This window comes from Miniopterus schreibersii (genome assembly GCF_964146895.1).
Source record: "Miniopterus schreibersii genome assembly, chromosome: 8".
In the NCBI taxonomy this organism is placed as follows: domain Eukaryota; kingdom Metazoa; phylum Chordata; class Mammalia; order Chiroptera; family Miniopteridae; genus Miniopterus; species Miniopterus schreibersii.
This window is the reverse complement of record NC_138109.1, coordinates 65,253,230-65,266,240: the sequence shown is the minus strand read 5'-3', so window position 1 is coordinate 65,266,240 and position 13,011 is coordinate 65,253,230.

Here is a 13,011-nt window from a genome sequence, read left to right as displayed (position 1 = left end):
CAGCCCCGGCCTGTGTGGCTCAGTTGGTTGGATGTCGTCCTGTGCACCGAAAGATTGTGAGCTGGAACCCAGGAGGCAGGAGGCAGTCGACTGATGTTTCTCTCTCTCTAAAAATCAATAAAAATATTTTTTAAATTAAAAATAAATAAATAAATAAATAAATATAAAATTTAAATGACAGAGACAAGATGCAATAGAGTGCATTATTTTCTAAGTCTTTATTTCATTGAATGGACACCATTAAGTGGACACCATTAAATGCCCATTCGTGTTGGTCAATACTTAAGCAGAGGTACTCATGCATGTGTACACATCCCAAGGTATTAGCACTGGAAAAATCTGCCTTCTAATAACTTTACAGTATTGCTGGATGGGCTACAAGGAAGCATTATTCAAAACTGCATCATATTAGCTTCTTTATGTTTCATTGAGGAAGATACAACACACATTTCTGCCTATGATGTTGGCCTTGGTATAAGTGTTCCGCTTGCAGTGAGGATATTTTTTGTATCAATAGCTTATCGCACCTGTTCCTTTCTTCATGCCATCGTTATTATTGTGCCGTGTGATCAAACCCCGTCAAGGTGAGGGGAAGGGGAGAGGCCTTTATATTAATCTTTATTTTAAAGGATTAATTTATATTGAAGCAAATCAGCATGCTGAGCTTGTTTGATACAGCTGTGGATAGGAAAAAGTGCTATGACTCCAAATATGTGACCAATTCAGAGAAAGTGGCCTTCTGTCCAGGAAGCAAGCAGATAAAAAGAATCAGGTGCTGTCTCTAACGAGGTGGCGGCGACTGCTCTGTCAGGGAGCAAGGTTAAGCTGTTGGTGTGAGGTTCCTACTGAGGCTGTTCATTGCACTGAACAGCCACAGAAATTCTTAAAAATGAAATTTATATTTCTTTTTGAACCGGCCTTCTGGGAAATGTCTTTTTAACTAAGTAGATATCATTATTGTCCTTTTCAGACAACTCCAATTTATTACTCGCTAAATTAGAGAAGTACACCTAGAATCTGACTGTGACAGTGAGCAATCTGACTAATCACAGCAAGTTTCATGTGACCTCACTCGTATCTACCCCCATCTCTAGGAAACTGAAGTTTTCTAAAGGGACCTGTTAAACTGTAGTGGAGCAAAGACCCTTAAGTTAAATGACCAGTGACACCCCATTTATTCACCCCTCACCACCTTTTCAAAGCATCCTAGTCACAAGATGCCATCACTGTTTCCTCAGGATTAGCTGGTGCAGGCTCTTCTCCCTCTCACCTCCCACTCCCATTCCTTTTATATTTCCTCACCTAGAAATTTCAAGCTAACATTTAAAAAACACCCCCACTGATTTTATTTCCATTTTTCAAGGTATTGCTTTAAGGTGTCCCTGTCTTTATATTTTGATGACTGAACATCAAGTGTGAGGAACACAAGACACCAGAAAGGAGCGCAGCAGCAGTCCAGTCGCTCTGGTTGTGATGCGTCTGAATGAATCGCACTTGGCAACGTATTGCAGTCGACTGAGGAAAGTATCATTTGGAAATTAAGGACAAGAACTTTTCAGCCGCCAACGACTAAAAGTTAAAACTTTCATGTAAAAGCATACACTTTGCTTGCCTGCGGGATGATACCTGCATCTTCTCGCCCTCATCAGTCCCCCCGGGAGGCTCTGTTTTGATAATTTGTGTGACTGGCTTACAAGTCTGAGCTGAGAAAGGGCTGTTTCTCAGGGTAGTAAATCAAAATCACATCAGTCACTTCAATGGCTTGAAATTCAAGTTCAGAACAAGTAGTTCATACTACAAATACCTCCGTCTTCACACCTGCTTTCCTTCTCGACTGCATCTTCAGTGACATTGTGCAAAGCAACTGAAAGGGCAACTCCATTTCCATAGGTTACACTGACCTTGCAGAAGAAAAGAGGAATGAAAAGAAAATAAAGAACAAACAAAGCCTTCTTGGTTTGTACCTGGAAACTGAATAAGCACAAGATAGAAATCACAATGGAAGTGAGTGTCATTAAAATAAAGTGACTTGTTTTTATCACAAGGCTATTTTCGGTTAAGTCCACTCTAAATCTTATCTTTATTCATCCTACAGGTTATAGATAATGCATGGCCATATTAAAATTCTCTGCTTGGTCTGAATCTCCCTATCTCTGGTAGACAAGCCAGGTCCCTGACAGCTTGATTTTATGTGTGTTGATTTTTAAAAGACAACATGAAACCTTCGAGGTGGAAATTTCTCGATTTCAGGCGGTGTTCTGTGTACTGCACAGACCCTGCATGGCAATTTTCGAGAACTACAGTAATTGAAGTAAATGATTTAGAGTCAATTGTATAAGCAAAGGGAATAAGAGATCTGGGCTGTTTTTAGGAAAACTTTTATTGAAGTATAATATACATACAGAAAATACAAAAGTCTTACCTGCTCAGTTTGATGAATTTGCACAAAGTGAACACTCTCCCCTAATTATCAACCAGATCAAGAAATAGAACATTAACCAGCACCCAAATCAGCCCTCCCATGCCTTGCTAATATATATAATCTCCCCAGAAGTACTCACGCTCATGACTTCTAGCACCATAGATTTTGTTTAGCCCAGTGTTTGAAATGGACAGAGATGGAATTATAAAGTGTATTCTTTGTTTCTGGCTTCTTCCACTTATAGTGTGTTGCTTATTAATTTGCATTGCTGTGTAGTATCCTTTTGTTTGTATCTACAATATATCAAATGCCCATTAATATTTGATGGAGTACTATGATCAGGATTGTTTTGGCACATATACCCAGGCATTGCTGTTGAGCGTACACTTTGGGGTCATAAAGTATGCATATTGTACACTAGCAAATACTGCCAAAATACTTCTCAAAGCAGCCATGCCAATTTACACGTCCATTAGAAATGTATGAGGATTTCAGTTGTCCTATATCTTCACAGCTCTTGGTATTGTCAGTCTTTGTTATTTTAGCCAATTTGATGGCATGTATAGGGGTTTCACATTTTCGTTTTAATTATAACTTCTTTGACAACTAATGAAGGTGATATGTAAATAGGTCATTTGGATATATTATTTGGGAAGTGCTTGTTAAAAGCCTGGGCTCATTTTTCCACTGATGTGTCTTTTCATTATTGATATGTAGTTGTTCTTTATGTATTTCTGGTAAAGTCTTTTGTTGTGTGTGTAGATATATATGCATTGCTAGTGTCTTCCCCCTCTCTGTAGCTTGCCTTATCACTCTCTTAATGGTATCTTTAATAAACATGTTTTTAAATTTTGTCCAATTTGTGAAAATTTCCTTGTGATTAGAGCTTTTTGGCTCCTGTTTAAGAAATCATTTCTTATGCAAATTTCATAAAAATATTCTCTGTAACCTTCTAGGGGCCTTAGGGATTTTACTTCTTTCATTTGTACTATAAGCCACCTTGAATTATGAATTAGATTGATTTTTTTCTCTATAAATATACATTTCACCCAACATCATTTATTGAAAATACAATCCTTTCTCTCACCTCACTGCAATGATACCTTTGTTATACCTCAGGGGACTATATATTTGTGGGTCTATCTCTGGATTCTCTTTTCTGTTCTATTGGTCTATTTATCTATGATTTAGCCAACATCACACTGTTTTAATTATAAAACATTAGAATAAATCTTGGTATCTGGTAATATAAGTCCTCTAATTTTGTTTTCCTTCAAGATAGCTTTTCATTTACATGTGTATTTAAATAAGCTTGACAATCTTCACATCTCCCTCCCTGCAACCATACAACAACAATAAAACCTTATGGGATTTTCATAGAAATTGTGGTAACTATATAGATCAGTTTGGGGAAATTTGTAACTTTGAAAATATTGAGTCTCCAACATTTGAACATGGAATATGCTTTATTTATTTAGATGTTCTTTAATTTCTCTCCATAATGTTTCTAATTTTCAGTGCAGAGGTCATACATATCTTTCCTAGGTATTCGATAATTTTTGAGCTGTTATAAATGGTATATGTTATTTGTAAATTTAAATTTTATAATTATTAGTTTCATTTGAGCCACTTTTCCACATTTATCACGGAAAGGTTTGGTCTACTATAAACTGCATCTTAACTGAAAGTGTGAATTGAGATTATAACTATTAGATTATACTTAGATTATAACTAACTATTGTATCAACAGGATTAACTCTGTACATATGAAAAAAAAAGAAAAAGAAGAAATGATGCTCTGTAGAAACATTAATTATATTTGCCCTATACTGATCCTAAAGGTGATTATGGAAAGTGAGGGGTTTTTGCTCAACTCTCAGAATTTCCCTTACCATGAGACTATGAGTGGGCATTGTCAGTAAAACTCAATGTACAGGGTTAAATGGACTAATGCAGATTCATCCTGGATACAATGAAGGTGCACTAAATGGGCCCATAACTACCCTACCTTGCAAAACTCCATCAGTGTAAATGAGCCAAACTGCTACTTATTTGTCTGCTGCTCTATCATTACCTTGTGTGCATCTACCTCCAATAGGGACCATCAGGTTTCTGTAAGGTCTGTGTGTTGTGAGGTGCTGTATCCTTCCAGAGTGGTTCCTGTCATTTGTGGAACTATCTGGTTAGGGCTTAAGAACAAGGGAAAAAGCACTACCCTTTTTGATGGTGATCAGAATCTGGTGATGGGATGGCGGGAGTGGAGAGAAATGAAGGGCAGACAACACTGTGGCATAAAGAAAAGGTTGTGTATTATATGGTTGATTCTATCTATCTTTTAGCTAAATTGGTAAGCTCTATATTTAAATTATAGAAATCTTACTATTATTTTCTTCCTGGTTAATGCACATGGAAAATCTGTATAACACAACCAGTAGAATAAACTTCAGCTTGAAACAATCCTTTTTTAAGTCCACAAAAAACAAATTCAGTATGTAAACAAATTGTTAACATACTTTTATATATACAGCTAACAATAAAGCAAATATATTAGTTGTGCAGAGCAAGTGTAATCCTCATCTGACGGGGAAATCGTGACTCAAGAAAATTAATGGCCTAGGCCTTGATAAAGAGCTGGATTCCAGGACTTTTGAATCTTGCTTTAGAATTCTTTCATTAAAATTAAATTTGTTTAATTATTCCTTCAAGAAATGTCTCTTGGCATTTCAAGGCATAAAAGTAGTAAACTTAGAATATTTCTAAAGTGCATCCTATGTCTACTCTTCTCTTTACATTGCAAGCAGTTGTCTACTTTGAATGTTTCATCAACATTTTCCTAAGAATTCCCTTTGGGTGGCATCACCATTAGACCCAGCACTGTGACTTTTGCTCTATCTCAAGTTGAGCGCAGAGCAAAGAAATAGCCACCCAACAAGACGGAGGACACAATGTGGCCCATTTTTCACAATGGGATATAATTAGTGATATAAGCAAAGTGGCTAATTAGATCCAAGTCAACTTCGAAAACATCAAAAATAAAAGATCAAAACAGGACCAGAGCGAAAACAAAGACAATCATAATTGATAAGCATTCGCTAACTCCTAAAGCACTGAAAATGTACCTGAAGAGCTGAGGACTTGTTTAGGCGATCCCTACATTTTAATTTCTCTCCCTACTGCTTTAGTTTCTTTAGCTTTTGTCTGAAGTCAAATTAACAATAGTTGTTGGCTAAGAAGCTGTGGGAAAGCTAGGATGAGAGGCCATATAACCAGTAAGGAAGAAAGTAGTAAGGTGTGCATCTGAAAACGTGATTTCTCAGTCCCCGCTCTAAACATTAGTACCCATCTTTAAAATGAGTACTTGGCTCGATGTCATCTGGTGTCCTGGCTAGCCCAAAGGTTTCCACGATCTCTTGACAGAGTTGGGAGAAGAGAGAGAGAGACATAAATGGGACTTGATGGTGGCTCTAACAGAGCTTCTGATGGTTTGCCTCATTAAGACTTATTTTCTCATTCCCAAAGGCTGGCAATGAGGTTTAAAGGCCTCATGCTGAAAGGATTTAGGGGAAAATATTTTGAATATTTATATAAACTGTGAGATATCATGTGGAATATAAAAATGTCTATGACACAGTCCATGTCACAGAGGAGCTTTCGTTCTCCATGGTGGGGACTGTACAAATATGCAATAATGGGAAAACTCAATAAACCTGAATGAAGTGCTAAAACTACAAAAGTATAAACATCGGCTCTTATAGGAACTCAGATACATGAGCTACAACTGGAGGAGCACTGAAGATGATCCTGAAAGAGAGGCTTAGAGAATGGACTCTGAATAGAGAGACAGGTAGTCAGCAGCACACACTTTCGGTGGGAACATGATAACCAAGGAATTGAAGACATAGAACCGAAGGCGGCATCTCCCAGGAATAATGAGAAGGAAGTCATCCTGGATCAGAGGGAATGTGTACAGCTATAGTGGGAGGTAGGACTGGGGGAGTCAGGGAGCATCCGTACTTTAGAGGTAGGTGTTCAGGCTAAAGAAGATGGAATTTTCCTAATAGTTAATGGGGAGTTAGCCATAGGAAGGGATTACAGGAGACAATTTTAATCTTTCGGAGAGATCAAAGACCATTTGGAAAAATTGATTCCATGGAGAAGAGACTATATATAGCAAGAGCCAACTTAGACATCTGCAAATTGTCAGGTATAGGTGAAGACTGAAAGCATTAAACATTTAAAAATTCCTGTTGTGAATGAGGTAATGTAGATAAAATTGTCCTTTCACTCACCGAGCCTAAGCACTTATTCCAGCCCCCTGGTGATGGCCTTTGGTTGGGTGAAATACAATTCATTTTGTGACTTGCTTCATGGAGGCCTCTGGGAAAATCATTCTTTGGGGTGACCTTTTGTTTTCACATGATTGCGGAGATATGACCCAATCTCCACCCTTAGTTCAAAAAGAAAACAAATCCCCTTCATTACTTTGTTGGCTCGCCTCTCTTCTTGATCCCAGCCAACTTTTTCCAGGGTCTCCTATCTGCTCTCCTCCCACGGTAATATTCTTGGATGTTTTGTTCCCTTGGAGCCAAAGACACACTCTTTATATAGTGAGAAAGGGTAGATCTCACCAAAGTGGCTCTGAACTAGCTGTCCATAGCCCAGTGATAATAGTTGCACTATCTAAAAGAAAAATGATTTTACCACAAACACTCCCATGATGATTCAGCCCTGACTCCTGCCAGAGGGAGGCTTACACCATTTTCCCCTCTCCCCAGCACACAGGCTTCTGTGAAGAAGCATCTGCTGCCTGGTTCTTTTCTATATTAGGATAAAAAGCTTTTTGGCTTGCTGATTTCAGGCCCTTAGGAAAAGAGGGGGAAAAAAGAGTTTCTCATAAAGTCTTCATTGCACAACCAATCAGTCTGTATCCTGGGAACCCCGGGCATGTGTTCAGGGACCGAGCCACAGAGCAATAGCTCAGAGATGATGGAGTTGGAAGCTGGACATGATGTGCTCACTCTGGGGGTACAGATGGTATCTATTTAGCTAGAATTCCTCCGCTGTGGTTGCTTTAATGCCGAGATCATTTTAACTGGCTTCTTATCACATCTGGGAGGGCCAGCATACTTCTCCTAAAGATTAACCAGACATAGCTTTTGATTTTCACGGTTCAAATATGGGATTGGAGGGCCAGCTGAAAACGAATAAAAATGCTCATTTGAAGATGGTTATGAGACTATGTCTGAAAATCACGTGCAGGAAAAAGTTTGGGGGCGATACGTTTCTATCGGTCCCTTCTGTGTCCCCCAGGGCTGCTTCTGATGAGAACCAGGGCACGATGTTCACATTAAGATTCCTGACCCAGATCAGGGGCTGGAGACCAAGGGTGGTGGGGATGCTGAAGAGAGTTGTTGGCCCATCTCATGAGAAGACTAGATAGGAAGGCCTGGGGAAAACACACTCTCTCTCTCATCCTTCAGTTTTCTGTGCCAGGGACCCGGCTCGCTCTGCAGGTGCTGGCAAGCTGCACCGCAACCCTGGGCACCATTCAGGAGCGGGTGGGGGGCCACGCTGTCTCCTGGAAAACTATCACATCTGCAGGGCTGTGAGCTCTATTTTTATTTTTGTAATGATAATAATAATTGTTGTTATTATTTTGCCAAACTAGTCCATTTATTTCCTATCACACTTTGAATGCTCTCATGGACATGGGACATAGCTGTTGAATATGCCTTAAATTTAGCAAATCTTATGTCTCAGTGCTTACAATAAGATAGTTTTCAAAACCAATGTGAGGCATATCACAATCAAAAGGAGGAATTAAAAAAAGTCAAGGTGCTAGAGGAGGAAGAGTGTTTATTAAATGATAAATATATGCTGCTTCTCAAAGCCCAGGCATTATGCCTCCAGTCATAACATACCAGTTCTCAGAGTTTTAATGATGCAGCTCTCAAAAGACTTCCTATTTGGTTGTGGGCAATTGACAGATTTCAGCTTCTTGCTCCCTGGTTAGGGCTGATGGGCCAGGGAACAATTTTTATTAGGTTTCAGTGCATCTGCGGTGCTTAAATAAGAGACTGAAGCAGGCACTTGTTCTGTGCTGTAGGGTGATAAGTTGCATTAATTTTTATTTTAGGCTGTCTCCAAACATGGCTTTTATAGACTAATAAAAAAGCAATTTTTATAAGTTCACAAAAAACAATGAACACAGTCGAGCATAAATATCTTACAACCAGGGCCAGAGGAAAATTATGAACTAAAAAATCTGCTGAAAGTGACACAAAAACACCTAGATGCTGCATTCTCAAGGTAAATTAAACTCTCACCTAAATGGAAGATTCTGTAAATGTAAATTTCTACTTGTGACTCCTCTCTGTTCTCATCCCATTGCAGTCAGTACTCTGTGTCCCTACCCTTCACTAATTTATGCTCATCATATGCTAGAAGATCAACCTCAAAAACTAACCCCTTTGGGGTAATATCACCCATCAATACCAATCCTCTCATTCCCGTTTGCTTGTTCAGGATATACTAGGAAACACTAAGACCTTAGCAGAAAACCTTTCAGCAAAATTACTCCATTATCATATCTCTGGAGAGATGTTTTACACATATATGGGCAGAATCTCTCAAATAATTAAAAATGTAAAGTATATTTTGAATAACCTTCCTATCAAAGCTATTTCTGAAGGGTTTTATGTAGTGGTAGCTCCTACATTGTTATATAATCATAACGTGCATGTGAAATACATTATCTCAATTAATGTTTCTTATGTATCAATAGAAATTTCCCAAAAGTTAAAAAAAAATCAGTAACTCATCCAAAAATTTTGTTTACTTACTGCCAAACACCTGAATATTTGGAAACTTCCAGATGACTGACAGCAATTTTGACTTTTGAATCTGCCAGCCTGGGCTCATGAGTTTACCCTTTAAGCTTGGAGTATAATTTTGTTAACCAGTGGCACCCTCAATAAAGTCAATAAACAGGAAAAAAAGTTTGGAGCATAAATTGTTGCTTATGTTACTTCTGTGAATTTCAAGTTTCAACCACACAATTAGCCTGACATGAAGATTTTTCATTGCTTCAATACTCCATGCCAAAAGGAAAGCAAGCAAGCAAATAAAGCATCCAGGGATTTTAATTTTAGTATGTAACCCATTGCCTTAGACAAGGCATCTTAACTTTCTTAGCCTTAACTTAGTTAAACTGTCCTAAAGTAGTGCTCATGGGGGAGGTGTTTTGTTTGTTTTATAGAAAAATAAAAGCAGTACCTAGAATTGAGTGGCAGGTCTTACTCACAAGGTAACCCATCTATATGGTGTCATTGCCCAGACAGTGTGGCTCAGCGGTTGAGCATCGGCCTAGGATCCAGGAGATCGGAGTTCAATTCCCAGTCAGGGCACATGCCCGGGTTGCAGGCTCCATCCCCACCCAGTCTGGGGCCTGCAGGAGGCAGCTGATCAATGACTCTCTCATCATTGATGTTCCTTCTCTCTCTCTCTGAAATCAATAAAGATATACATATTTTTTTAAAAGATACTCTAATTTGGAGTTATCTGCAACTCACATGCTAATCTTAATTTATCAAGCATCCGATTGATGAATATAATTATTATTTATGTGGTGCCCTGTAGTTGATATTTTCCTCACTGTGTGTCCCTTAGTGGAAGCATGTGGGAGGTGAGGGAATTGGAGGCTATTCCATAATTTCTGTACAGGAGAGATTCTGGAGTTAAGGATACTCATCCTAAAGTTGTCTTTATCTAGCAAGTACATCATTTTACTTGAGTTCCATGTTTATTTTGAGAAATTTTGGAGGAATTTCTGGAGATCATAAAGAGAGTTGTCTATGTTGTTTAAGATGATATTAGCCGCTAAAACTAACAAATTGCAAAATCTCAGTGGTTTAACACAATAAAACTTTACTTCTTACTCATACAACACTACAATGTATATTTCTGGTCAAGTGGCTTTTCTCCAAGGATTAATTCCTGGCCCAGGCTCCTTCCATCCTGGGGCCTCAACTTCTTCAACAAATGGCTTCTAAGGACACAAAGTTTTCAGCATCAAGCTAAAAGGGAAAGAGGAAGGAGGGATTTCCTTTTCAATAGATCAGATCTAAAAATAGCATATCCCCTTAGCTAGAGCTCATTCTCCTTGCCACAATTAACTGCAAGAGAGGCTGGGCAATGTAGTCTAGCTGTGTGTCGAAGAAAAATAGAAAATGGGCTTGCCAATCATCTAGCAATCTCAGGCACAATGTTTAACTTCCCCAGATAATTGCACTAGAATGAATGTGAGGCACAAGCATGAGTGGCAAGCTTCCCTCTCCCAAGTACCCATTTAGAGGTATCAGTGATGGCTATGAGACTTCTTCAAAGCCCAGCAGCCAGAAAGAGGCCCTCCCCCTAGCGTTTCCTGTCCACCATGCTCTGCTATGCTTCCTGATTCATAAGCTTGTGTCCCTGTAGGGATCACCAGCTACCAGGGATGACATTTAAAAGATGGGACTCATTGTGCATAGGAGTTATATTTCAAAACCTCAAAATTGTGTCTACTCATTTCCTTTTTCTCCTGACTTGACATTGATTTTCTTCATGCTTGAATGAATTTTTTAATCCTGCCAAGGTGGAAGTTCTTATTTGCAACTTTTGTGTGTGTGTGTTTTTTTCCCCTCATTTCAAAAAACCCTGCAAGCTAAAGAAGTCTGATTAATTTTCAAGAGCTAGAAAAGGTTAGTTTTTTCCCACCCCCATATAACACAAAAATGGATGTGCTAATTTAGCTGAAATGTTATGAAATATGTACTATTGGGTTGAAACCAAGTATGGAAATTCCATGAACATTTCCCACTGTGATATCTCTTCAGAGACACCTGTTTACATCCTACCAAACAGATTTCTATTCCAATAATTAAAATGTACATACATCAGTAAAAGAAACTCACTTACCAATTTGGGGATGCCTTAACTCTCTGAACAAGTTTTATTCTTTACAACATTACAAATAACTCCAGTAATGGGGCACTATACTGTATATTTATACATGAAAATTATCAATAACTGTCAGAATTCTATTATTATTGTTAAAATGTTTAATCTACAGTTACAATTTCACTATAGTTTAAATGTTCACTCATAAACCCTTGTCAACAACAAACTTGCCTTATAAACTATTTGACTCTTAATGAAATGATTAGTGGAAGGATAGTTGCATGTCAGATGTTGTATAACCCCCTGGAAGCCAGTTTCCCACAGCATTTCAAGTTCTTGAAATTCCACTGATGATGTTCTCACACTGTGCATGCTCAAAAATTCACTGGCAACACACATCTGTGTTTACCCTTTTAATCATGACAATGTCCACAATACTTTTCATATTCCTAAAGGAATGAGCAAGACCTTCAGAATCTTAAAAGGCAAACATGACTTATGTTGGACCTGCAATCATTCTAGTATCCATAATAGGAAGAGTCTAAAATTGAAAACCACTTACATACTGGAAGCAGAAGATTGTCAGAACTTCATATTTCTGGCTCAAAGGCAAATTAATATAAGGGAAGGATCTGCAAGGTAATGAAACAAAAGTCATAGCCCTAGATATATGGGCCTTTGGGACTGCTTTTCTTACCCTTCATCTGCATTCCACAAATTAGTTCTGTTTGAATTAGGGAATTTTTTAATATATAAAATATACCATTGTGCATTTTGCTTTTTGACAATAATAAATGCACATAGACTCTTTCACAGGATGAGGGAAGACCATCAATCAGCCTTTCCTGTTGTATAGAGAGGGAAAAAATGCTTGACTCTTGATTTTCCTTCCTGAAAGCGTCTTAGGAGAGGAATATAGGGGCCAGAGTTCATTTCCTACAACTCTAGGATGTCATCAGAATCAATGCACCCAAAAGCACTTGAAGTCAGACATGCTCAATACAATTGCCACCACTCTTCTTCCCACTCTCTTAGCCAACATGATTATTGATCACAATAACCTTTCCCATTGGGCCCACATATGAGTGAAGGGTTGTCCTAAACATAAAGCTTTAGGTATCCACTACCAATCAATACTTGATCTAAATTGTAACTCAATGTAAAAATCTATTTGTCATTCCTGACATAGAAGATCTCTGAATGAAAATCGGAGGGAAAGAAAAGTTCCAGACACTCATGACCTTGGAAATGTCTCTGTGGGTTCAAGTGGTAATATTTGCAATAGAAGTTGCCATTTACATTATTTCTGAGGTGGTTTTCTTTCCACTTGACTTTGTCTCAAGAAGCTTTGATGCTTTCCTGGCAGGCACATCTGCGGTGACCATATGAAGGGTAAAGAGCATAATAGAGAAAGACATTTAGCTTTCATTATCTACAGGATACCCTTTTTGCTCTGTTGAAGTCTCACCAGTTATCAAGCTCTGGGATACACAGGCTGTCAAATGCAGTAACCTCAACAAAACAGACTTGTCCACCAATCATTATGGTGGGGCCCAAGAAGGGGTTTCCAGGGGCTGGTTTCTCCCTTTTGGGTCTTTGAAAAGTAAAATCTCTGTTGGCCCATAGCTTTTTAGCCACTTGAAATTAATTTT